Source organism: Hemitrygon akajei, chromosome 8 (genome assembly GCF_048418815.1).
Source record: "Hemitrygon akajei chromosome 8, sHemAka1.3, whole genome shotgun sequence".
Classification (NCBI taxonomy): Eukaryota; Metazoa; Chordata; class Chondrichthyes; order Myliobatiformes; family Dasyatidae; genus Hemitrygon; species Hemitrygon akajei.
In genome coordinates this window covers 89,829,899-89,853,145 of record NC_133131.1, presented here as the reverse complement: position 1 = coordinate 89,853,145, position 23,247 = coordinate 89,829,899, and the positions used below count along the sequence as shown (strand labels likewise).

The window sequence follows — 23,247 nt, the reverse complement described above, 5'->3', positions numbered from 1 at the left end:
TTTCAAGCTCTCCACACCCATCCGTTGCAAATGTATTTGATTTTTTTTTAAAAAAACATCGATTAGATAATTCCCACACATCGCCGATTTAAATATTCCTACACCAGTGGAAATTGGCAACGAGAGCCCGACAAATTCCCTTTTGTTTATCCACCTCTTTTTACCTCAAAGAGATTTAGTGTCTAAAAAACTCTGCAGCGTGTTCCTACGATTGCCCCTGAGCAGAGAGTGTGGTTACTTTACCCCGACTGTCAGAATGCAAGCAACGATCAAAAAATTATCGTCCGATAGAGCAGATAAGTAAGGATTTATATTGTCGCTGATTTTATGGACTCTGGGTAGAAAATAATACCAAAGCGAAACTCCCAGTAGTTTGGCAGCTGTTCAATGCCGGAACCTGAGCTGGACGATGAACTCCAGTATATTTTCATCAAAATCGTTTGCAAAAAAGAACATTTTTAGGACGACGTGATTACGTTCATAATTACGTTAGTACTTAAACCACAACCTGCGTCAAGCAGTGTTTATTTCATTGTGTGACTATAATTGACCAAACAAATATTTTAGCCCATAAAGATGTCACTTAAGGTATATTGGACTGATTAAGTTGCCTTCAACAGTGGCTGTGTAAGTCGATTAAAATTACATGAAGACTTCATTTTGTTGTATTCTTGTACAGTTGTGAAAAGAAACTTGTGACAAAAGTAAATGGACTGTAAACAGGCAAGGATGTGTAAACCAGGACAGAACTTGCGGAGAGCATTTTCCACAGTCACTATTGAAAATGTTTCGTAATTATCCCGCACAGCGACATAATTTGTGTACCTACTCAACTTGATCTGTTGAGAATCTTGTGTGGCAAACGTGACGGTTAATCCTTGTATCAGTACAATATCTAGGTGATGCATGTAAATAATGGGGAGAGTCAGAGGGCGAGCTGAGGGTGGAGAAATCAGCTCATGGTAACTCAGAAATACATGAGGACCACCATCAATATGGGGAGGTTTTATCTGAGGAATAAGAGGTTGGTCAACTCACTGATGACAATTTGTCAATTACTCACACTTTCTGTGTAATAAGCAAATATTCCTTTCTGATTTTAAATTAAATTTGTAGTTTAATCCTGCAGATCAATCCGTGATTGATTAAGAAATGTTTAAAGCAGATTATTTGGCTCAATTCTAAGTATTTTTTCAATAATATTGTATTCTGAAATTTAATCCTAAAAAACACATTTAGAAATGAAAAATTACATCAAATTCAAAGATGTTTCTAAAAGGTTCCCTGTAGTTATACACTTAAAACAGAATACAGTTTATGTCTAGGTCTTCCCTTTTATTACCATCTTGCTAATTGGTGCAGCGTCAAAGATTATATAATTGGTATTATTTTGTGACATAGAAATTTGGTGCCATATGCTCTTTCCACACTATGAGCAGCAGAGGGTCACTGGGATTAGAAAATATTAGGAGAGGGGTTGAATAAACCAGAAAGAGGTTACTGTATTAATCACCTTCTGAATCTGCAACACAATTGAATTAAATAATGAAATAAAGATGATAAATGATCATGAAGTGGAGCTCCATAAAAATCTAGGAATAAATAACAAAATGATCTGAAAATAAGTAAACAGCAATCAATAAAATTTCAGAACATTAACAGATTTTTTAAAATGACATAGAAGGAGATAAAATAACATTTAACCCTTGCATACTGTTCATATTCTATACCTTCACAGTCTAGTCAGGGTCAACTTTGACCCAGCCCAAGGATCCCCTCATCACACTTGTCTATGCGAAATTTTGAACCACAGAATTATTTAGACTGTATAAATAGCCTATCTGACATTAATAAATGGGTGATTAATCCTTAATTAATATTTCAGAGATCTAAAATCCATTTCAGTAGATATGGGTCAGATTTGACCCAGAACAGCCTCAATGAACAAAAATTTGTAGCACCTGTACAAAATAAAATGTTTAAATATTTTCATTTTTGCACATTTTGGGTCACTTTAGGAAAAGTCATCAAATTTCGGCTGAAAAAATGGCATTTAGGGTGTTTTTACTGCTGTTAAATGTCAAAACGGGTCAAATTTGACCCAAACGGTATGTAAGGGTTAAAGAGCCCCTGAACCTCAGCCTCTCAAAGTCCAACCCTACATCTCCGTCATGAGTCTGGAAATGGGCAAGGCCAGCCAACAGAGCTCTGGTGAAACTCTACTATGGATTACAGAAGCATTGATGAACTCCAACTGTACTGGCTTTGGAGATAGAAGGTCATCAATGGACAATGCTCCACTAGGAACTAAGGGCCCAAGAAGAAGGAGATATTCATTACATTGCTAACAGTAACCCAATAGATAAACACATCACCTAGTGTTCAAACAACTCACGTGGATGTAGAAAGTCCCTAGTTTACTCCAAGATAGATGATCTCAGCTAGAGCAGTGCGCATATATCACAAGTCCACTCCATAACCAGTTGCTAGAGAAGTGTGGATTGATTTTAGTCATAATGAATACTGTAGAATGTTGAAAAGTGGACATACACAATTTAGACAAAATGATGGAGGAACTCAGCAGGCCAGACAGCATCAATGGAAAAGAGTAAACAGGCAATGTTTCAGGCCAAGACCCTTCATCAGTTCCTCGAGCATTTTTTTGGGTGTTGCTTTGGATTTTCGGTATCTGCAGATTTTCTTGATATACAGTTTTGGTTGCCCCATAAAATGTGACAGCTTGAGTAACTAATCCGGAGGTGCTGACAACTGTGAAACAATGGTGTAGCAGGAGTAGATAACTTTAGTGGAATAAATGAGAAAAGAGAGAAAATGTTAATATTCCTGTTATCTTCACACTTTACATTTCAGAAGAAAATGTTTTATTGAAACAATCAAATGCTAATTCAATTTAAATAGCTCCTTTATACAATAATAACCATAGTCAGGTTTGGAGATGGGTGTGGAGAGCTTAAATTTAATATATTGGAAAATGAATAGTGGGTAGATATTAACGAACCAAGGTGTTCTAGAGCAGAGCAGATGAGTATAAGAGTAAAAATAATATATCTAATGTTACCAAGATTAAAGAAGCAAAAATAAATAAACTGATGATGAAAGGTATTTTTGAAGCTCAGATAAAAGTTATACATGAATTTGTGGATTCTTGAAGTGAATCACTTTGAAGGAAAATAAGTTTGTGACTAGCAACACATGTAGTAGCATTGATCTTTAGAATATTCAGCTAAAGAAATACAAGTGGATCATGTGGCATTTTATATTATCCAAAATTCTGTAGAAACACATTAGATATTTAGTTATCCTTTGAAATTCATAACAATCCTATAGGGGAATACAATCAACTTGGACCCAACCAACATACTGAAAATAATTGAATCATACCATATGAATTGCACTTTGTGCAAACCGTCACATTGTGATGCATAGTACAATTAAAAATCATATTAATTTTTTATAGTATTAAAATAATAATTTCTATAGTTCCAGCATCACTGTGTGATCCAGAATTCTTTTGCAGGGATCAACGTAGGTGGAAAATTACAAGAATAAAATTACTTTCACTTGTATATATGTTCAAACCAACACCACTAAATGGAACTAAATGAAGCTTTATTCAATAAATGGAACAACTCAGTCAAATTCATTGAGTGTCCTTGTTTCACATGCATGAGAGATCGACATCCTTCACTACCATCTGGAACACTTGTGAATTATGAGCTTGTCACACAAGTAAGTTACCTTCTGCTTACTTGACAATGATACCTTACAGGGTTGACTTATAACACTTTTACTGACAAGTTTCAAGTAGTTAATATGAAAAATGTTGTACTAATACAACCTTATAGAAGAAGAGTTAAAAGCTCAGTATTTGCAAAGGTGGATCTCAGGCTGTTAATCTAGTGCTTAAATGTTCGGTATGTCTAAATTTTTCACAGATAATTACTTTTATTACTTTTAAGGAAATATAATGGAGACATAGTACATTTTTAAAATGTAATAGAATCAAAATGACTATCAGTGGTAAAGGTCATAAATTGTGTTTGAAGACTCAGAATTACAGAGGTGATCTGATCAGAAAGATTATTTGTTTTTGATCTTTATTCTACTTAACACAGATGGTGTTCTCAACTGGGATGAAGAATGGTGTGACAATTGAGTTGAATAACCTTAGCTAAAAAAACAAATAAATGTTCAATTTTTCCTCTTCTGTTTGCTGTTCATTTTGAGATTATTGAGTAGGAATATGAAGTAATAACTTTTAAAGTACCATCATAATACTGAATAGTTTGCTGATACTTTCTGTCAAATTTTAAAAGAAAATCACGTGAGCCTGGTTACCATCTCAATGTTGGTTTAAGTACTATAAGGAGTGAGTACATTTTTCTGTTCAGTACTGGGGGTTGACACTGAGCTTTTTAATTCCATTAATGCCTTTGACCTGGCATCAGGATGAGAACATGCTAATTCTCATATAATGTAATCAGACCTGTGCTCCATTAATACATTGCAAATGTCTACGGACTGTTTACCTTCTGATAGAAAGCCATATGACTTTGAAAATTTAAGATTTCTTTTCCAATAAATATTTTAGAAACCCACATGTACAGGGATTATATGTGGATCAAAAAAAAACTCTATATGAATCCTTGAGCAGGATTTCACATTTTATCTGTACACTTAGACCATTACTGTTTGGCTTAAACAAATGATATATTTTACCAATTGGAACGCAAATTGGTGAAGTTGCTAATTGTAGATGAAAAGTGAAGTACTGTAGGTGTTGGAAATTTGAAATAAAGCAGAAAATTCTGAATTTGCTATATGGATCACAAAGCAACTGTGGAGAGATGGACATGTATTTGATTTATTTTTGATTTTTGTTCCATCATTTAGCACATAAAAACCAAAGCATTACTTTCGCATTATCATAACACTCGTAATGAGGAAAGCAAAATAAAACCTTCAAATGCTGTACTGCAATAAAAAAATGCTCCAATAACTAGTTTTTTTTTAAAGTTTCTATTTCAGTTTATGGTTAATGTATTTTTAAAAGTTTCTATTTCAGTTTATGGTTAATGTATTTTTTCCAAATACATTTATAGAAATACTTGCTGCTTTTGCATAAACATTTCATTTCTTCATTTGAACATTAGTAATTAAGTTGCAGGCGTCTGTTTAGATATCGTGTTCATATCTAGTATCCATATCTTTCATTTCAGACAAAACTGATCACTATTTTTCATCAGGTTCTTCTTTGGCTGTTGCTATTGAAAAGGTGGAAAGATGGATGAATGTAATAGATACTTTATGTAATTAAACCTATCTGCATAACATAGTGACTACAATACAAGCCTTAATAATCATAGTGATGAGAGATTACAATTAAGAATGCATATCCGATCTGAATAAATGCTTAAAAAGATTTCAAGTTTACAAAGTTTAATAAGATACAAAAGCTTATTACTACTTTTGAAAAATGTTGTGGTATTGTTGCCTCATGGCATTATATAAAAGCTGCATTTCAATGAGGTGGTGAGAAAGGGGATGCTTGTCAGTGTCAGTTGATTTAAGCTTGAGTGACAGAAGTGATACTACAATTAACCTTATCACACCTGGTTCAAGATATCCAACAAAAAATCAGCATGTGTTCCCATTTCTGATTGTTATCATTGACCTGGAAAGGTGTGCATGTATGTCCATCATGAGGAACTTACTGCACTTGTTTGCCTGAATAGATATATTGACTGCTATCATGCAGAAACTGATGCATTTGGTCATTAAAAAGCAAGTGGTGTGGAAGACATAGAGGCACATTAAGCAAAGAGAATCCCAAGCTAGTAATGAAGCCATGCTGATTATCTATCCATTTAAATTACTGGTTTGAATATCAGGCTGCATTACAGTCTGTTATATGTCCTCCAACAATGTCTCTTAATGAGCTAAATCCATGAAATTAGTTAAACTGCAAGTGCAGAAATAAACAATTTTTCCCTTACTGTCTTAATTTGCATATGATTGATTATCCAAGTTGCAGGAGGTTGCTTAATAACGCTGAAACATGATAAACTACAACACTTCCTCACGGGATGGAAGAGAAAAATTATAGAGTAAAACATATTTTAAAATGCTTATTTATTTTATCACTTTCTTTGAAAGTGGAAGTTGTCCAGTGACAACGTATTAGTACAAACAATGCCATGTTTTCTCACTTTGGTTTGATGTTCAGTCACTATTCAACTTGGTTATTTCTGTGCATTACAATGAAAACATAATTAGATCAGATTATTTATGGAAGATGATTGATGATGGTCATGTCAGAATCTCTGACCAAGTACAATTCTTGAAACTGTGTATAATCCAATTCAATTTATCAAGAAGGTGATGGAATTTATATATTCTAATAAAGAAGAAGCCATCGATCATTATTTGTGAAATACAACACTTGTAAATATATCCCCGCTCCATGCATGCAATATTTCACAATTTCAACAATGCTTAAAGTTACAAAATTAAGTTTGATTAGTATTCAATTATTGTAAAATATAACATGATCTCTATCTGTATTCTGAGATTATATTATTATTAACTGGGTTCAATCCCGACCTCTGGTTTTTCTGTCTAGTGCACGTTCTTCCTATGACAATGAGATTCCTTCAGGTGCTCCCACATCTCAAGGACGTGCATGTTGATAGGATAATTGGCCATTGTTGCAGGTCAGAGGTTGAATCTAGGAGGAGTTGATAATAACATTTCTAGAGGGAGTTGAGGAGAGTAAGAAAATGGAATTAGTGTAGGTTCAAAATTCAAAGTAAATTTATTATCAAACTATGTATACATTTTGCAATCTTGAGATTCATCTCCTTACAGGCAGCCACAAAACAAAGAAACCCAACAGAACCCTTAAAAAAGAGACCGTCAAACACCCATTGTGCAGAGAGAAAAAATAACAAATCATGCAAACAACAAAATTAAGCAAGTAGCATTCAGAACAAAAGTGAATCCATAGACGCGAAGCCCGTAGCAGCCGGAGCAGGCCACAGGCTCAGCCTCAGTTCAGCGCAGAGCTGAGTAAACGTTGAGAAGTTCTCACACATAGATCCTGGAGCAGGCCACAGGCTCAGCTTCAGTTCAGCGCAGAGCTGAGTAAACATCATGGAGTTCTCACACATGGATCCCAGAGCAGGCCACAGGCTCAGCTTCAGTTCAGCGCAGAGCTGAGTAAACATCATGGAGTTCTCACACATGGATCCCAGAGCAGGCCACAGGCTCAGCTTCAGTGATACAATTGCAGCCAATTTAATCAAACTCAGAGACAGTCAAAGAATCCAAATCAGATTTATCATCACTGATGCATGGTGTGAAATGTGTTGTTTGCAGCAGCTGTAAATTACAAATTATAAATGACAAAAGGGAAAGCGGCCAGTGAGTGAGTGGGCCAGTGAAGGTGTGGAGATTTGAGGCTTTGACTCGAGAGATTCTGGCAGTTTTGGCAGTTGGACTGTGCAATCAAGTCAATCAAGATTTGAATAGTTCAGCAGAAAGCCGTTGATTAGACAATCAAGATTTGAATAGCTCAGACTCAGCAGAAAGCAGCTGATTGGGCAATCGAGGCTTCGACGAGAAGAGGCTGAGGACGAGCTTCACTCCAAGTGAGGTAAGGCCGGGTAAGTTCCTTTCAAAGGAGAAAGTTTCAAAAGTTGAGGCAAGTATTGGGTAGGTCATGGCAGCTGAGATCGGCCCCATGGTTTGTTCATCCTGCAGCATGTGGGAAATCAGGGATACTTCCAGTGTCCCTGACGACTATGTGTGCAGGAAGTGTGTCCAACTGCAGCTTCTGGCAGACTGCATTGAGCATCTGGAGTTGCGATTGGATTCATACTGGAGCATCTGTGATGCTGAGAAAGTCGTGAATAGCACGTTCAGTGAGTTGGCCACACCGCAGGTAAAGGCTACACAGGCAGAAAGGGAAGGGGTGGCCACTAGACAGCGTAGCAATAGGCAGGTAGTGCAGGAGTCCCCTGCGGTCATCTCCCTCCTAAACAGATATACTGTTTTGGATACTGTTGGGGGAGATGTCTCATCAGGGGAAGGCAGCAGCAGCCGAGTTCATTGCACCATGGGTGGCTCTGCGGCACAGGAGGGAAGGAAAAGGAGTGGGAGAGCTATAGTGATAGGGGATTCGATTGTAAGGGGAATAGATAGGCGTTTCTGCGGCCGCAAACAAGACTCCAGGATGGTATGTTGCCTCCCTGGTGCAAGGGTCAAGGATGTCTCTGAGCAGCTGCAGGACATTCTGGAATGGGAGGGTGAACAGCCAGTGGTCGTGGTGCACATAGGTACCAACGATATAGGTAAAAAAACGGGATGAGGTCCTACAAGGTGAATTTAGGGAGTTAGGAGATAAACTAAAAAGTAGGACCACAAAGGTAATAATCTTTGGATTACTACCAGTGCCACGTGCTAGTCAGAGTAGAAATAGGAGGATATTTCAGTTGAATACATGGCTTGAAAAATGGCGCAAGGGGGAGGGATTCAAATTTCTGGGGCATTGGAACCAGTTCTGGGGGAGGTGGGACTGGTATAAACAGGACGGTCTGCACCTGGGCTGGACTGGAACCAATGTCCTAGGGGGAGCGTTTGCTACTGCTGTTCAGGAAGCTTTAAAGTAATGTGGCAGGGGGAAGGGAACAAGTGCAGAGAGACAGAGGGGTGTAAAATGAGGGTAGAAGCAAAAAGTAGTAAGGTGAAAAGTAAAAATGGCAGGCAGGCAAATCTAGGGCAAAAAGCAAAAAGAGCCACTTTTCAACATATTGTATAAGGGCTAAGAGTGTTGTAAAAACAAGCCTGAAGGCTTTATGTGTCAATGCAAGGAGCATTCATAACAAGGTGGATGAATTGAATGTGCAGATAGTTATTAATGAATATGATATAGTTGGGATCACAGAGACATGGCTCCAGGGTGACCAAGGATGGGAGTTCAACATCCAGGGATATTCAATATTCAGGAGGGATAGACAAGAAAGAAAAGGAGGTGGGGTAGCATTGCTGGTTAGAGAGGAGATTAACGCAATAGAAAGGAAGGACATTAACCTGGAGGATGTGGAATCGATAAGGGTAGAGCTGCATAACACTAAGGGGCAGAAAACGCTGGTGGGAGTTGTGTACAGGCCACCTAACAGTAGTAGTGAGGTTGGGGATGGCATTAAACAGGAAATTAGAAATGTGTGCAATAAAGGAACAGTAGTTATAATGGGTGACTTCAATCTACATATAGATTGGGTGAACCAAATTGGTAAGGGGGCTGAGGAAGAGGATTTCTTGGAATGAATGCGGGATGGTTTTCTGAACCAACATGTCGAGGAACCAACTAGAGAGCAGGCCATTCTAGATTGGGTATTGAGCAATGAAGAAGGGTTAGTTAGCAATCTTGTCGTGCGAGGCCCCTTGGGTAAGAGTGACCATAGTATGGTGGAATTCTTCATTAAGATGGAGAGTGACATAGTTAATTCAGAAACAAAGGTTCTGAACTTAAAGAAGGGTAACTTTGAAGGTATGAGACGTGAATTAGTTAAGATAGACTGGCAAATGATACTTAAAGGGTTGACGGTGGATATGCAATGGCAAGCACTTAAAGATCGCATGGATGAACTACAACAATTGTTCATCCCAGTTTGGCAAGAGAATAAACCAGGGAAGGTAGTGCACCTGTGGCTGACAAGGGAAATTAGGGATAGTATCAAGTCCAAAGAAGAAACATATAAATTAGCAAAAAAAAAGCAGCACACCTGAGGACTGGGAGAAATTCAGAGACCAGCAGAGGAGGACAAAGGGCTTAATTAGGAAAGGGAAAAAAGATTATTAGATTAAGCTGGCAGGGAACATAAAAACTGACTGTAAAATCTTTTACAGATACGTGAAAAGAAAAAGATTGGTCAAGACAAATGTAGGTCCTTTACAGTCAGAAACAGGTGAATTGATTATAGGGAACAAAGACATGGCAGACCAATTGAATAACTACTTTGGTTCTGTCTTCACTAAGGAGGACATAAATAATCTTCTGGAAATAGTAAGGGACCGAGGGTCTAGTGAGATGGAGGAACTGAGGGAAATACATGTTAGTAGGGAAGTGGTGTTAGGTAAATTGAAGGGATTAAAGGCAGATAAATCCCCAGGGCCAGATGGTCTGCATCCCAGAGTGCTTAAGGAAGTAGCCCAAGAAATAGTGGATGCATTAGTGATAATTTTTCAAAACTCCTTAGATTCTGGATTAGTTCCTGAGGATTGGAGGGTGGCTAATGTAACCCCACTTTTTAAAAAAGGAGGGAGAGAGAAACCGGGGAATTATAGACCGGTTAGTCTGACATCGGTGGTGGGGAAAATGCTAGAGTCGGTTATCAAAGATGTGATAACAGCACATTTGGAAAGAGGTGGAATCATCGGACAAAGTCAGCATGGATTTGTGAAAGGAAAATCATGTCTGACGAATCTTATAGAATAGTAACTGATTCAAATGTTTTCCAAAGTGTTTATAAGATAATTGTAAAATGGCTTATTTCTAAAGGGTTTTACTAGCTCCCCCTAATGTTGACATTCTAATCTGCATTGCATGAACTTCGAAAGATGTTAGCTGTATTTATTATATTGTTATTTTATGATCTAATGCTAAACTTTAAAGAAACTCAATTAAAATAAAACAAAATTGAAAGTAAAATTAATTATCTTTCCACAATGACAGAAATCAATAGGATTAAATTGTGTTTCAGACTAAATTTGTTTTCCTTTTGTTTGTCTTTCCCCAATCCATAGCTCATGAAAAAAATGTGGCTTCTAACCTTGTTTCACAAATAACCCATTTTAGTAAGTGACCTTAGGTTGAGTGTTGCTTGCATTACACCCCTCCTACAATTGAGAGTACTTCTATGTTGTGAAAAGTGGAAGGGTTTTCAAATGTCAGTAAGTGCATCATACAGCAGTCTCTCATCAATAGTGATCCCTGGGATGCTGATGATGGAGGCTTTGGCATTGCTGTTAGATTTTGAGGAGAGGTAGTTAGCTGTTCTGCTCTTGTACATTGTTCAGATGGAAAATCACTGGACTTAACCGTTGATTGTTTTATTTGTTCACAGGTACTGCCTAATCTATTGAATATTTCAACAATTTTCTGTTTCATTTCTGATTTCCAGCATCTGCAGTATTTTGCTTTTGGGGTTGCCTGGCACTTGCAGTACAGTATAAAAACAAGGTGTATAATCATAAGATGAGAGTATCCACTTAGGAATGAAGAGTCACACTTATTATTATTCAGAAGACTCAAAATCTTTAGTAAAGAAGGTTTTAGATGTTCAGTCAATATGCATATTCAAAATAATAACTAGAATTTTGGGAACTAAAGGAAGAGAAAATAAAGGGGAGAAGCTATGAATGTAGAGTTTGTGTGGAAAATGAAAAACAGACTTTCATTAAAAAAGACATTTCTCACAGACTCATAATATCACAAATTGCTTTACAAGAACTTTACAGGAATGAAGTACTTTTGAAGAATAACTGATTTATCCACAGCAAATTCCTGCTAGCTGCAAGAAGATAATGACTTAATGATAATCTTTTGTCAGTAAAGTTTATCAAGGCATAGATATTTGACCAAGATAGTGGGGAGAGCTCTTTTTAAAATAGTGGCATGATTTACAGATTTAGTCATTAGACAGTACCTCTACCAGTACAGATGCTCTAGAATAGCAGACTACATTTTTGGTTCCACTTTCTCCGAAAAGGAACTTTCATCTGCTGACTCGGAAACAAGAGCCCTATTCATGAAGTCACCAGATAGAATGACGTTCATTCCTGATCTTATTTCCTAAGTTCTTAGGTATCTTTACACTTGTTCAGTTCTTGTACTTCAAAGGCTGAAACTCAAATTTCCCTTTCATGTTCCTGTTTAGCCATAAATAAATATATTATTTTTCAGTTTGAAAAATCTGTGCTGCTTTCATATCTACCAATCTGGATAATGTTCATTTGAGCATGTGAAGCTACGTTTAATCCTTTAAGTAGATTACAGTGAGCAGGGTTTTATTAATCCTCGCTCTGTGAACCTCTGGTAAGAGTGAAATAATAGAAAAGTTTACGTCTAGGATCATGACAAACAATGTTTGTTAATAGAAACAACAATGATGAAATCAGGTGTGTTTCCATTAGAAATATAAATTGTACCAGCAATGGAAGTCCAGTTGTGTCAGAATTGAAGAGGTAGAGAATATAGTGTGTATTGTGTCAGGGAGCGCTGACTGATCACTCAGATCACATGCCATTGTCATATATTGGTTGGATCCCTGTACTAGGGTAATGGAGAGGAGGACTGATGGTGGGAATAGGTGGCACTTAAAAATAGCCATCACTTCCATTAATCTTTGTTTAGCTCTATTAATGTACAGGTGGCATCTAATATAATGGAGACAACGGTGACAGCTCTGATAGCTTCTATAAGAGCAGACATTTGCTTTGGAAACTTAAAATTGAGTTCTTTCTTACTGATTTTGTCTAAAATTGACAGGTGTCACCAGGGCATCACAACTAAATGGACAGCCAAAACATTGCTGTGATGCCATACATCAAACAGTTACTTGACATTCTTTTTCAAGATAACAGGCATCTGCTTTAGAGTCAAGTTCAAGCTTATATATACAACCAAAAGAAACAACATTTCTCCAGATCATGGTGCACCCACAAAACACAGAACACACAGCACATATAACAAAATGCTACCACAATTAAGTTAATAAAATATAATCCAAAGTGCATGTAAATTACAGCACAGGTAAACAGTAAACAGCTCACTGTCCCAGCGAAGAGATCTCAGTGGTGGTAAGGTATTCATTAGTATCATAGCCTGAGGGAAGAAGCTGCTACCCAGCCTGATAGTCCTAGTCTTGATTCTCCTGTACCTCCTTCCTGATGGTAGTGGGTCAAAGAGATTGTGGGCTGGGTGGTAGGGATCATCAGCAGTGCTTCAGGCCTTTCCTATACAACAATCCCGGTAAATATCACAAATAGGCGGGAGGGAGACCCCAACAACCCTCTCAGCAGTCTATACTATCCTCTGTAGAGTCTCGTAGTCCGAGCCCGTGCAGCTTCTGTACCACACAATGATGCAGCCTGACTGAACATTCTCAATGGTGCTCCTGTAGAAGGGTTTTAGAATGGGAGTGGAGAGCCTTACATGCCTCGATCTCACTGCTATGCCTACTTGACTAATGAGAAGGAGTTATGGGCCCTGGTTAGATTGTCCGTTACGTGCACACCAAGGAACTTTGTGCTCTTCCCTCTCTCCATGGCAGAGCCATTGATGTACAATGGAGAGTGATCGAACTGTGCCTTCCTAAAGTCCTCGATCATCTTTTTAGCCTTGTCCTCATTAAGACTCAGGCTGTTGTTCTCACACCATCTGAAAAACATCAGTACCTCTTCTCTGTATGCCAACTCATCATTGTTGCTGGCGAGGCTAACCACTGCTGGATAAGCAGCAAACTTGATGATATGGTTTGATCTGGATCTGGCAGCGCAGTTGTGACTCAGCAGTGGGCAGCACCCTCAGCGGAATGGAAATTGAGATATTGCTGCCAACTGGGACTGACTGGTTCTTTTCCCTCAAGATGTCCTAAATCCAATCACAGACAGGAGTCCCAACAAGGACAGTTTACCCACCGGTCTGTGAGGGTTGTCTGGGTTAAACAGTGAACTGAAGTTGATGACCAACAACCTGGTGTATGAGGCACCAAGTGGGAACGGACAGAACGGAAGGCCAGGGCTGTGGCATCAGTGCACCATTTTGAGCAGTAGGTGAACTGGAAAGGTTCCAGTGTAGCTGGAAAGTGGGAGGTTAAATGATCCATTACCAGCTGTTCAAAGCACTTCATGATTATTGAGGTCTGTGTCACTGGACAGTAATCATGTAAGCCGGTTTCCATCGCTCTCTTGGGCACCAGAATGATCGTCGCTGCCTTGAACCCTGCAAGGACAGTAGACAGTTGCAAAGAGATATTAAAGATGTCTGTTCAGATCTCGGTTATCTCAGTTCCAGGTATGTTGTCCAGCCCCACAGCTTTGGGTATGTTTACCCTGGCTAGGATCTTCAGCTCAACTGTGATTAGACAGGTTGTCTGTTCTTTAGGAGGAAAGGGGCCTTTCCTCAAATTCACATGAGTCATTATGTCGAATCATGCATAGAAGGCATTCAACGGGAGGAAGGGAGGCATTTCTGTCGTTGACAGGCAGGGTGGATTTTTAATCTATTACGGTTTGTATATCTTGCTACATGCACCCCTGGAGTCACAAAGGGGTCTGCGGATTTTCTGTGAATAGTCTCACTTTGCCTTCCTGATGGCATTTGTGATCACGGTTCTTGTTGACCTTAGAGTCATCCTATGCCTGGATGTGAAGGTAGCACCCTCATCCCTAATCAGTGCATGAACCTCTGCAATCAACCATGGTTTGTCATTTGCCCTGGCAATGTAGTGTTTAATCATGGTAACATCCTCAATGCATCTTCCGATGTAGCCAGTCACCAATCCCACACATTCATCAATGTTGGCATGATGATCACAAGTATCCGCCTCCCTGAATATGCTCCAGACCGTGCTTTCAAAACTGTCCTGCAGCGCTGAGGTGGTACCTTCTGGCCAGGTCCTGATCTCCTTGTAACTGGTTTGACTCATTTAACCAGCAGTCTGTATGCAAGGGTTAGCAAAATGGATACATGGTCTGAGTCCCCAAGGGGAGGGCGGGGGACAGCCTTTTAGGTGACACTAATGTTGGTGCAAACCAGATCTAATATATTCTCTCCTCTGGTTGTGAATTGAAATGCTTGTAGAACGTTGGCAGCACTGTTTTTAAGTTGACATAAAAGAAGTCAGCAGCAACAATGAAGAAACCATCAGTGGGTGGCTCTGAGGTGGCAGATGGCACCATAGAGTCCCTGTAGTACTTCCTCAGGACTAGCACACAGGTTAGGGGGTGGGGGTGGTGATGTAAACAGCAATAATCATAAAAAAGTCCAGCTATTTATCTAACACCCTTGTTAGTGCCACACAGCTGGAAAACTCTGGCCCATGCTGAGATGCTCTACTTTGCAATTGGATACTCTAGGTCCAGAAATGCCTATGCTGTCCTTGAGGTCCTCAGAAATATCTTCAAAGTAATTTCAGAAATGTCCTCAGTGGAAATTGTGATGTGCCTGTTCAACAGCTATGATTACTGGGCAACATATAAGTTATGCAAGACGAGTCATGGATAGATTGCATAAAAGTGATTACCGGTTACTTCTGATAATCATCAGAAAGAAGTGTGATTATGCTGACTGATATTGCCTAGATTTGTTTGTGTTGTTAACAAATTATTGACAACTGCATATCCTAGACTCAAAGTGTTTCTATACTGCAGAATTATTTAATTTGCAACAAAGTATTTTAGGTGATCCTGAGATTTCATTTTTCATCTTGAAGCACTATGAATCAGAATGGAAGGTAGATGATTTGATGTTTGTTGTAACAACAATGGCAAAGGTCGCTGTATCTGTCTGATTTAGGTGAGCTGGTATCTGAGCGGTCTGGCAGGTAGACATGTAGGTTGATATCTAATATGAAACCAGTCACTAAACAGTGAGATACCTGCTCAGGGACTGATTACAAAGCTCTCTGTGCAGTGCTGTTACAGACACAACCATGAATTGATTCCCATAGAAAATGGAACATGGGAGCAGCCCTTTGGCCTACTCTGTCTACACTGACCATCAACCACACATTTTACAGTAACACCTTTCTTTCTCCCCACATTCTCTCGACATCTCCCCAGATTCTACCACTCACCTGTGCACTAGAGGTCATTTAACCTACCGACACACACATCTTTGGGATATGGGAGAAAACTGGAGTAGGGAGAGGAAACCCAAGTGGACGCAGGGAGAATGTGTAAACACACAGCACCTAAGTAGTTGTCCACTTTCATGAATTTAAAATGATGTAGAAAGAGGGACATACAGCAGATGCTGATTGGTGCTGAGCACCAAGTGATTGCAAACAGTTCTCATTTTTCTATTGATGGAGTGGGCTTTTTCTTAATTAATAAAGGTTCTGCCCTGATGGTAGAAGTAAAAGATGCAATGTTTGTTACGGCTATGGAACCTTGCATTTTAAGCCTCGTACTAGAATCCAATGAAGAAGAGTAGGTATAGATGCTCCACCAGGGATAGCCTCAGTGTAATGATCACAGAGACATGTAACTTAGGCCACTTTTGCAGCTTGTAAGGTGCAAGTGACAGAAAAGTCAGGGGCACAGTATTAGGTCAGCACTCTGGATTCCATGAGCACTGGCTGATGGAAACGAGAAGTCCATGAGCCAGTCCTCATAGAAGGATCAGAGGTGGGGAGGGTTAGCAACTTTAAGTTCCTGTGTGTTACTATTTCAGAGGACCAGTCCTCGACCCAGCATGTAAGTGACATTGCAAGGAAAGCATGGCAGCATCTCTACTTTCTTAGGATTTTGCAGAGATTCGGTGTGACATCTAAAACTTCTATAGATGTATAGTGCAGAGTATACTGACTGGCTGTGGCACAGCCTGGTATGGAAACATCAATGCCTTTGAATGGAAAATCCAGTAATGGGTAGTGGATTTGGTCCAGTACATCATAGATAAAGCCCACCCAACCATTGAGATCATCTACGTAAAACTCTGTCATAGGAGAGCAGCATCCTCATCAGCGATCCTAACCATCCAGGCCATGTTCTCTTCTCACTGCTACCATCAGGTAGAAATTATAGGTGCCTCAGGACTCACACCACCAGGTTCAAGAACAATTGCTACCCCTCAACCATTAGGCTCTTGAATAAAAGGGAATAACTACAGTCACTTGTCCCATCATTGAAGTATTTACACAACCAATGATCTCACATAAAGGAGTCTTGATCTTAATATCTCATGTTCTGATTATTTTTTAATGTTTATTTATATCTGCATTTGCACAGTTTGTTGTCTTCTGCACTGTGGTTGATCTTTCATTGATCCAGTTATAGTTACTCTTCTATAGATTTGCTGAGAAAATGAATCTCAGTGTTGTATATAGTGACATATATGTACTTTGATAATAAAATTTACTTTCAACAGGGGCACCAGTAAAATTCAAAGAATAACATAAATCTTTGGAATTCTCTATCCCAGAAATCCATGGAGCTAAATCAGTAAGTAGGTTCAAGGCTGAGATGAAAATATATTTTAATATTATGAAAATGAAGGGTTTGTAGAATTAAGACCAGGATTAGAATTAAATCAACTGTGATTTTAGTGAATGCAGGAAGGCTTTAACATGAACTATTCCTGTTCCAGTTTCTTTAGGTTCTTCTGCATTGATAGCAGATTCGCTTTCGAATTCTTAAAGGAAATGGGTAAGGAACTTTAAGGACTCATAAACTAAATCCCCTGAAAGAAGGAAATCATCCTCATGTCTCTGTTAAATGGGTATCCTGTTTTTCTGTGTCTATGCACACTAATTCCAGATTCTCCACTGGGAGAAACATTCAAGCAGCATCTACACTGTCAAGCCTACTCAGAATACTTCATGCTCCAATGAGATTACTTCTCATTTTTTTCAACTCTAGATGATATGGTGTTCACAATTGTTTCTCATAAGACATCCGATTCAGCCCAGGAATTAACCTAATGAATCTCTTCTGTAAAACCTCCAAAGCATAACCTCTTTAAATATGGAGAGCAAACCTGTGTGCAATATTTCAGGTATGATCTCCCAACATCCTGTACAGTTTTAGCAGGAATATTCTCTTGCAATTAAGAGTCAACATTCCATTTGCCTTTCCAATTACTTGCAGTTAATGGGACTGACTGGACTGCTCTATTTGGGACTCAGTGTTAATGACCTCCTGTGTTGTTGTAATAACTTCAAACCACATATTAACACCAGCAGGAGCTTGCAAAATATATTATTTATTGCTAATGAAAAGAAAGCTGCAAGATAAAACATGGAAAATTGTCTTTATTGTTTATTACTGTATATCACACCATCAGTCATTAAAATTTAATTTAATTATTTGAAGGGACCACCAGCCAAGTTCCAAAATGTATTTTATAAGCAAACCTTATTTTTATGGCCATTAAATATCATAATAATAGTGTTTTTTCTCTTGTATTATACAACATTCACATATTTGAACACAATTCTGAAATTGAACACTCTTCTAAACAGGTTCATTTTCTCGGGTTATTGGATTTTAATTTCTAAAAGCTCTGGTTGGGTGAGTTTTTTGCAATTAGGCAAATGTATTTCATGCTGAGAATAATTAACTTAAAAAGGGAAAAAGACAAATGGCAGTTAATATATAAAACTGGCAACTTACACCTCATGGCTTTCAAATGTACCTTTTCTTTGTATCCCGATGAAAAGATGTGTTCTAAAGTAAATAAGATATCATGAAGGTAGTTCAACTGATATACAAAGCCATACTGCAATATGTCATATACAATTATATTCTGTTTAGCTTTCCAATTGACACTAAACAAAAGGCTCTTGATTGACAATATACCATGAAGCTAGAGATGTGTCATTCTCACTGCATGCTTATTATATTCTAAGACAGATTATGTGATGGTCCCAAAGGGTTCTAATGAGCATTGTAATAATGCTTCCCCACTCCATGTGTCAGTGACAAGAATTGCCTTTTGTTTGTGATAATCTAACTCGACATGCGACACATACAAATTCAGAGGAAAACATCCGAAGAGAAAAAAAGGAGCTGTTCCAAGCAGGCCAAAACAGAAGCATTATGTTAAAAAATTAAGTTGATTTATTGCTAGTGAAGCTATTGAATTAGAAGACAATATAGTACATAAGTCATTTCTGTAATGTTACCATTATCGTTATTGTATTCTGTGCAGGTAGACATACAAGTGAAACTTTGTGTGTGTGTTGCAAACATATTTACAAATTAAACCTTTTACATGACAATTATTTTCAGCCTATTCATACATGAGTTTTGAAAAATTGACTTGTGTTCGAAATCTTAGCCAGGGGAATTAATCTGTAAGTTATTTCCCCACTTGCAATTGATATTTGGAATGAAATCCTCCCAAAAATGGAACTTCACTTAGCAGACAATATTATGCTTAATCCCTAGGTTTCATTCTGAAGAATACAGACATGGTAATGTGGCTCTAATGTATATACTTGATAGTCTTGTTGGAGAGGATGACAAATTACTGCAACTTGATAAGATACTTATTGGTTTTCCAGGTCAATAAAATTAAAACAACCTTCCTGTAAGCTGTAGAAAGCTTGCTGTAGCATCAAGCAACAGTCTTCTTCAGAGATGATTCCATCATTTATAATGGGATAAGGAAAACATTCTCTCTGTGAAACCACCTTAGACTGGAAATTGAAGTCAAGAATCAATCAGTGAAAGAAGGAAATATAATTATATACTGTAGTGTCTATCACATCCTTTTCAGGATGTTGCCAGGCACTTACACATCCAATTAAGTACTTCTTTGCAGTCACCATTGCATTGTAAGAGAAAAAGCAAATTGTGTATACCAAGCTTCTACAAATAGAAATATGACAATCTACTTTATTTCAAGGATCAACATTTGCCCAGATCTTGGGGGTAACTCTGTTAATCTTCAAAATCCCCATGAGATCTTTAATGTCCACCTGAGTGAGCAAAAGGGCTTCAGTTTAAGGCTTTATTTAAATGACTAAATGTAAGCCTATATGTGCTGAAGCCCTTTGAACATGAAGCTTGCTGCTTCAGTGGTGTAAGAAATGGGCATGTGCTCAAAACATTTTATATCAAACAAAGTACTTCTGAGATGAAAGCTCCTACAAACAAAATACAGTAGTATTGAACAATCAGATATTAATAGGAGAATGCAATTAAATGCAAAAAATGATATAAAATATTTTAACTTTGATGGTTCTAATACATTCCTTCATCTCTCAACATTGTGCATGGAATCTCTATATACACATGAACTTTAACTTCTTGTCCAGAAGACAGAATGCAAAGCTGCTGCGCTCTTTCTTCTCAGCAGTGAAATCATTTGTATGCTCACCTCTGTAGGAGCTGAACCCAAAGCCTTCTAACCCAGAGAGAGAGGAGTCCTACTGCTGAAATGCAGCAAGTTCTCAAATAATTCCTGTTTGTGATTTAAGAGTAGTACTTTATCCAGACAACCTTTTTCCACATTCTAAATATTTTCCTTTTTATTTGTTTATTGCTGATCATTAGCTGCATGAAGAGGATTACCTGTGTGATTACAATGTACGGTCCACATATTAATTAATGCAAACTATTGAGTGTTTATGGATAAGATGGTCAGTTGTTTGTAGGAGCATTTTAGGACTATAGTAGATTGGGCAACTAAGTATCAAATGGGTGAACTTATGTGACCTCTCCTGGTGTTTTCAGTTTTCCAAGAAGGGAACAAAGAAACTTGTGCGTGTGATTAATTGCAAGCATTGAGTGGTTGGAGGGAGAGAGACAAGACTAGAGAGGCACTACACATACTCTGTGGAGAAGGTAGTGCTGCTGAAAGGCAGACTCAAGGTAACCTTGGCTTTCATGAATCGGGTAGTGCTGTGACAGGAATCTCAGAGTTCTCGAGTTAATTCCTTTCATCCAGCCGCATTGCTGACAATGCTCAGTCCAGCAACAATGAGAAAATGATCATGTGCATAATGATGACTTAAAACATTCTACCTTTGGTAGTTCTGATACATTTTTTTCTTGAGAGTGACCATGCCACATATGTAATATTACTTTGAGTGTCATTAGTTACAGGTCATGGAGGAAGTAGTATAGTTGAAGTAAATGTGGCTGAAGTGGGATTAAGAGCAGATGGACAGGGATGAAGCAGCACTGCAGAAGGCCATGATACTCTTTTCACCATTCCAACATTTCTTTGGTCATTAGGCAACTAACTGCACCAAATTCAGGACTGTTGTAGCAATTTCCTGCTCTTCGCCTCAGTGGAACCCCTAGCCTTGCTTATTTACTGGTTGTCTGCTTCCTCCTGCCAGCAGGGGACAGTGCAACTCTGCAATCCACCAAATTCAATTCCGATAACTTTTCCAGTTAAAGTTTCCTATTACCTTGCCCCAACCATTTCATTTTTACCATTACATCTGATGTCCCTACATTTCCATCTTATATCAGCACATCCCGATGGCCCTTTCCTTCTTCTGTCAACAAAGACCCTACCAGACTTCATTACTCCTGTCTTTTGACGAGCTGATCTGCTTCCCACATTGAACAACTTCGCTTAACCCTAAAGTTAAAGCGGAAAATGCTGGAGATACTCAGTAGGTCAAGCAGCAAGTACAGATGGATGCTTTTCTTCTTTAACTCTATTCATTTCTTCCACATAAATATGTGACTGTGGGAAGCCTTTGGGTTCAAGATCTTCATGTCTCATTGTAGGATATGTGGAAGACTCCTTGTTTCAGTCTTACACAGGCTCCACAGCTCCTGCTCTCATACAGAACTTGAATATTTTATTTCTTCTGCTGTTAAGGTTTATCTTCAACTTTTCCCTTCTTTTTCTTGACAACTTAATTTTAGTGAACAGTGCTGACTACCAGCATATTCTATTGACTCCCATAGATACTTTGACTACTCACCTGCTTCCCACAAGGACTCCACTCCATTCTCCCAGGTTTTCTCTTTCCAATGATGCAAGCTCTCTATTAGTGATTCCAAAATGTCTCCCTTTTTCCTTAACTAAGGTTTTTATTCCAGCAGATAATTGATAGGCCTCTCAAGCAGATCTGTAGAATCTCCTGCACTTTTGCTTTCACCCTCTCATTTCCTAGCCAGAACTCAATTGTAGGTGTCCCTGTGACTTGTCCCATTAGCCTTCACATTCAATGCATGATCGTCCATAATTTCCAATACCTAAAAATTACGTCTTTAAGGGACACACCTTTTCCCCCTTTCCACTAAAATTTCAGCATTTCAAAAGCATCGTTCCCTCTACAATATGCTGTTTCTACAAATACCGCTTGCAAATACATGCCATAACCTTCTCCACATAGGTTTCAAAACCTGCCCTTTCACCAATTTCCTTCCTGAAAAGAATTCCAGGACTCTTTTCAGATGAAGTAATATTTTACTTCTACCTCAGACTTATTGCACTTTATCCAGTGCCCATGATATGGTCTTCTCCACATAGGGGAACAAAACCAGATTGGAAGACCACTTCACCAAACACTTCTTTATGAGAAGTCCCTAAGCTTCGTTTTCTTGTCACTTTAATTCTCCACCCATCTCCACTCTGATTTCTCCATCCTTGGCCCCTTCGAGTGTTCCAATAAAGTTAAATGTAATCATTAGACAAGCTGCAGTGTCAACATCAAATTCAACATTCTCGGATAATTTGCCATTTATGTCTTATATTTCATACTTCCAGTATTCGCTTTTCACCCCTATTATAATTTCAGTTTTCCCCACAGATATACCTTATTTTAGCAACCTATTTCAGCTGGGAGTATCACCAGTTATGTCATTCAGTAGCTTCTGGTTTCCACCTTATTGCAGGACTCTCCCTCTCTTCCTTCACTCTGTGACTTAAAAGTTATAATCTTGACAACAGATTCAGTGACCTGAGATGCTTTCTCTACATATGTTAGCTGACTGCTGAGAATTTCCAGCAATTTCTGATTTTTTTTTAAATTTCTGATTTCCAGCATTTGTACTGTTTTGTACAGTATTTGGAATCTATCCAGGGAAGCAGCCCTGGAATGAAGCAACACCTTGGATATCTGGAGTTCCGTCCCTCGCTTCCTCACAATATCCTTCCAAAATCAGAATTGACCAAATTTCATATTTGCAGTTTATCTTTAAAGGCCAGAAACTTGAAATTCTTGGAAGTTGACTTTTCCAGTTATCACTATGCCGACAGAAATTAGTGGTTGGGTGTCTTATCAACGGTTTCTTCATGTAGTAGTTAGAATATGAAGCCTCTTGCAGCAGTACTGCATAACTGAGTAATATCTAACATGCTATTAGAATACTGCTCCTTGTGTCAGCATTTTAGAAACCATCCCAGCTAACTTAATACAACAAATTCTATCTGCGCATCTCCATTAACAAAGACCTTTCCAAGCGCTTTACTGGTGCATTGTGAAACTTAAGCTGACTCCCAGCCACAAAGAGGTTTTGGGAAATGAA

At 38.5% G+C, this 23,247-nt stretch overlaps 1 protein-coding gene across 1 annotated transcript in view; it reads right to left on the bottom strand.

The window, feature by feature from the left end:
* Nucleotides 1–23,247, bottom strand: part of LOC140732044 (thrombospondin type-1 domain-containing protein 7A-like) — a 547,816-nt gene that overhangs the window by 406,997 nt on the left and 117,572 nt on the right. Inside the window, exons 2-4 of the mRNA XM_073054149.1 lie at nucleotides 18,421–18,474; nucleotides 6,625–6,773; nucleotides 2,551–2,801 (exon numbers count right to left, since the gene is read on the bottom strand). The gene's annotated coding sequence lies outside the window, so the exon portion shown is untranslated. The remainder of the gene's footprint in view (nucleotides 1–2,550; nucleotides 2,802–6,624; nucleotides 6,774–18,420; nucleotides 18,475–23,247) is intronic.